This window comes from Coregonus lavaretus (assembly GCF_964263955.1).
Source record: "Coregonus lavaretus genome assembly, chromosome: 34".
NCBI classification, from domain to species: domain Eukaryota; kingdom Metazoa; phylum Chordata; class Actinopteri; order Salmoniformes; family Salmonidae; genus Coregonus; species Coregonus lavaretus.
In genome coordinates this window covers 29157697-29162778 of record NC_140021.1, presented here as the reverse complement: position 1 = coordinate 29162778, position 5082 = coordinate 29157697, and the positions used below count along the sequence as shown (strand labels likewise).

Sequence of the window (5082 nt, the reverse complement as noted above, 5' to 3'; positions counted from 1 at the left end):
TCATATCCCCCCATGACCTCTCTCAATCACTCATCTTCATCCTCCTCATCTCCTTAAGTTCCCAGACATCCCATTTTCTTCCGTCTTCTGAATTCATCTTCATCGTTGTTTCTGCTCGTATTCGTCTTCATCTCTGATGCCATAATCACCCTGCTAGATGATCATTATAAGCTGAGAATAAACATCCCTAAGCTCTACTTTTTAAACCTATCTTATCGCTGACATATTTTATCAATTTTTGTTTGAGAATGAAGGGCAACTTTTGTTTCACTTGCCGGATAACCTAGCAACACTTTAATTAAAGGATTACCCCTATTTCCACCCGTGAAATGACTCTCATAGTCCTGATATCTTTTTCCCCATTGTAACACCCTTTTATATTCCTTTATTGTGAACTATCTTATTCTAGACTGTATAAGTTATATAGGCTTCCCCCCTTAAATTATTAATATAACCCTAACAACCTTCAAAAAAATAATTTAAAAAAATAAAAAAATTTTTTTTTTTTTTTCCTCCTCCCAAAAAAAAAATTAAATAAAATAAAATATGAATATTAAAAACATTCAATTAAATGCCTTATTCAAAAACCCTTTAATTAAAAATAAAAACCCATTAAAAACTCAATTAAAAATTATGAATAATTTAAAAACAATTTTTTATTCCTATATCACCAATTTATCAATTAGTGTTGAGTATATTACCACAACCCATCAAATGCAAGTAAATGCAAGTTAGTAATCTTCAGACTAAAATACCCATAAACAAAGCCTTTAACCCCTTGCTCTATAACCCCTAATTATCATAAATTTACAGAAGAATCCTCAATCCATCCTGGATTCCCAACACATCTGTAATCAAACCCCAGTGATACACAGAGCCACCAAAATACAACTTTTAATGAAATAGTATTTGCCAAGCCGATGCAAAATTGTCATAACATCACATATCTTGTTAGGATGATTTTGTGTACTAGCCTGATCCGATCCTCTCCTGCATCATGTGATGTCACGTCATGTGACGTCACCCCTCCTCTCTCTCGTCTCGCCATTCCATGTTCCTCTCATATTTCAAAAAACATAGAAACACACAAGATTTCAGCAGTTTATGCAATTAATCAAGTTATCCACATTCAATGCATTATACTTCGTCAACATATATTTAATTTATAAATTTAATAGGTCCCAAAACAAGTTTCATCTTAACCCACCGCCGTTTATAAACTTATAAGATTCGTGTTAAACTCTCCCTGGGCCTATTTATTCCGTCGTCTGGGTTCCTCTGTCTCCCCCTGCAGTTTAACCAATGTGTTGTTTTACAGAAATCCCACGCATGCGCAAATATCCTTTATTACATAGATCGCTCCAAAACATTTCATTTAATTTTAATAGTCTTATTTTAATTAATTATACTCCGTCAACATATATTTGATCTATAAATGTACTACATCTCGCCAAATAGTTTAACGTTCACATAACAGTTACTTTAACGATTTTAAAAGAGTCGTGTTCACCTCTCTCTTCCGGTAGCCCTTAAACCCCTGAACAAGAAACCCCAAACAAACATATGACCTTACGCCACCATTTTGTTTCGTCGACCGCATGTCGTAGATTTAGTGCCATAAACCAAAACGTGTCCTAATCTCGTGTCATAAACTCCCCCTTTCTGTAGTGTAGTGTCGCAAAATTAAACGCATGCGCATAACCATTCAAAAATACTTTTCACCGTGGAAGAAAGATTCTCTCTTCTCTCTCCCCAAACATAATAACAGTCCAGCTGTAATTCCCCATTTCCCCCTTATAATCAAACAACATTTACCAGCGCTCACAAAACATATAACCTGACTTACAGACACATAAACAAGTTTAAGAGACTTTCACCCGTCGCAACGGAATCTCTAAGGATATCCGTTAGCATGTAGCACACAACACAATTAACCTGTAGCATTAGCCTTTAGCTTAGCCTAAGGTACACCATAGCATGATTCACACTTTAGCCTTACAAAGATTAGCCTGAGCAACGATGTACCACGTGGCCTGAAACAATCAAGCCTTAGCTTCAGCCTCTAGCCAACTGTGGCCTACTAGCTATACCAATGAACACCCCGCACCGCGGCCCAATCATTTTCCATGATTATCAATAATATCTCCTTCTAACTTTATGCTGCCTTGAAAGATGAATCTCATATCAAGCGGTTATCCCCAAACCAATTTCCCGTCGACCAGAGGCGGAGTATAACATAAATACACCAATTCACTTCATAATTCCCGCTTAAGAAATCAACCTGATTCAGTCTAACTAAGCCCAGGATTTGTAGCCCACTTAATAATAATAATAATTATTATTACAAGTCGCCTCGTTTCGAGGTCTTTTCCAGATTCACGGTGCCCTAAAAATGCATACGTATTCCAACATTATTCTCTACCAATCCATTTGTACAATCCATTGTTGTAAACAGCGTTTACACATCAACCAAATTTAGAATATTTTCGTTCAGACTCCCAGTTAACAGCAACACCATACCTCAATAACGACCCAAGTACTTTTAACTGTGCACCGTCAAAGCCCTCTCCCCAATCAACGAAATGACTAGTGTCCAAAGTTTGTGAATAATCTCACCTTTAGCCGGCTTGAACAATAGTCAACTCACGAATCCAGGAAAGGGACCAATAACGATGCAATCAATATCTCAGCAGTGCCTCCATTTGTAGTGTATGTTATTCGTAGGTGTTACCGTCAATCAAGGAGTCTGCTCATACTGAACGTCGATCATAAGGTTTATTCAGATCACAAGCTTCAGCATGAGTAACAGGTGACATGACACCCGGAGAGACGCCTCAGAATGGCTGCTTGCTCTAACCTCTCCGTCATTTTCCCCCCTATTTATAAACAATGATGCCCCCTCTTCTGGCCAATCACCAGTCTCCCCTGTCTACAACCCACCTGTCTGTGGTATGTGGTATTACACCTAAAACATTGCCTTCTGATACTAACCTAAACAACATTCCTTGTTCCTCCAAAATAGTCATAATCTCAATACACGACACATGTTTTTAAACTGATCAAAAAACACACTTTTGGTGGAAGGTGGCCTATACATTCCAATGAGGGTAAAAGACATTTGGGGAGACAGTGTAATGTTCAGGCCAATACATTCTAGTTCATTATCACATGACCACTCAATTTGTTTACATCGGATATGTTCTTTAACATAAATCATCACACCCCCTCCTCTTCCTTCAGTCCTGTCTCTCCTGAAAACACTTTATTAGAAAATACTAAATAGATGTATTCTAACTAAAGTGTTACAAAATACATTAATTGTACTTCAGGCCAGTGAAACACAAAATACTGCCCATCATTGGCACTAGATGCATGCACTGTACATCTGCAACAGTTTACTAACCACTGTGCTTCCAGTAATGCACTGTAAATTCTAGAAATACAGCATGATGCTGTAGTCAGGTGTTACAGTAATATGCTGTAAATTTGTGTTTCAGTAAAGGTCCTGTAAATCTACAGTCATTTAGTGGCTTCTATGCTGCCAGTATTTTACTGTAAATTGACAGCAACCTACTGGCTACTGTGCTGCCAGTAATTAACTTAAAAAATTACAGGATTTTTTTTACAGTGTATCATATTGGAGTAGTACAATGCATACATTTACTTTGGCAGTACAATGGTGAATACGTGCTGTAACTTTAGCTTTGTTGCTCATTAAACTGAGCCTGTCGTCCATGCCTCCTTCTCGCACGTCCTCGTTGCAACCACATCCCCCATCATGCATTTCTGTAAGGAGAGGACAGGTGTAGTAGGAGAGGAGAGAGTGTGTTAGGTCAGAGTTATTTCAAGAATACACATCCCAGCATATATTTTAGGTTAGAGAGCGATAAAACACTTGTTCAGTCAAAAATGCACAAAGTGCCACATGTAAAATGGTTGAGCCTACTATCAAGTGTGTCTAAACATTCCCAATAAGTTTTATTGACAACATTTTAACTTTATGGTGGGAAAGGTTTAGGAAAATCACTTTCTAATATTATAAAATATTTTACAATAATCTGTCGAGTTCAGAAGTTTTTTACAAATAAACAAACACTACAAAACAAGCCATTTCAGGAACTTGTAAGGTATTAGTTATTTACTTTTTTTTTTTTTTTTACGATTCCTTACAACTATCAACTTTCCATCACTAGTCACCTCTCTCTCTAATGTTGTCTATTTGCCGTCCTAGTTCTGTTTTTGCACAATTCTCAAAGTAAAAACGATCTGAAGATTAAAGGAAAAAATGTTAGATATTTCCAATGACTCATTCATCCAAGTCAACTGACCTTCACACACATATTTTTATCCCAACCAACCATTGTTTTTCTGTTGTCAGCGGTTGTTTCCTCGAAAGTGTCATTGAGTTTGAATTTCATCTCAATAATTTTGAAAGTGCTCTGGGATTTTACAAAGATCATTCGAAGACTGGGCTTGATGGGGTTTCCCACCTGTCGGGTCGCGAAGCCAACACCTGCACAATAGAGAACAAACTGTCAAGAGGGATCTATTGGCAGTATGGTGTGGTGCAACCAAAAGCATTGTCCATGTGTAATAACTATAGATATAAATGATTAGCCTAATGAGATCATAAGATGGTATCAGAAATATATATACAAAATATAAAAAATGCATAATTACATCCATTCCTATCATTATATTTGACAAATATGTCATAACAGAACTTTTATGTACTCAAAGTCAAAGTTCTCGCTGGAAATCAATTTCCAGGTCCCCACAAACTTGTCAGCCATCTTTCAAGTTAACTTTAATATCTGCTAAATGACTAAAATGTAAATGTAAATATCCCCAACAGTGGGTCAACAAGCATGATAACTTTATCCTATCCAAGGTATTCCTTAAAGGTGGTGAGTGACTCCGCTGTCCTGGCGTCGTGAGGGAGCTTGTTCCACCATTGGGGTGCCAGAGCAGCGAACAGTTTTGACTGGGCTGAGCGGGAACTGTGCTTCCGCAGAGGTAGGGGGGCCAGCAGGCCAGAGGTGGATGAACGCAATGCCCTCGTTTGGGTGTAGGGACTGATCA

At 37.7% G+C, this 5082-nt stretch overlaps 1 pseudogene across 1 annotated transcript; it reads right to left on the bottom strand.

Annotated features, from left to right (window-relative positions):
• Window positions 1-3714: 3714 nt before the first annotated feature.
• Window positions 3715-4793, bottom strand: LOC311108913 (myelin P2 protein-like; annotated as a pseudogene). The gene is made up of 4 exons: window positions 4725-4793; window positions 4359-4520; window positions 4171-4266; window positions 3715-3786 (listed from the first exon to the last, which is right to left on the bottom strand). The product of its transcript is annotated as a myelin P2 protein-like (transcript).
• Window positions 4794-5082: the final 289 nt, after the last annotated feature.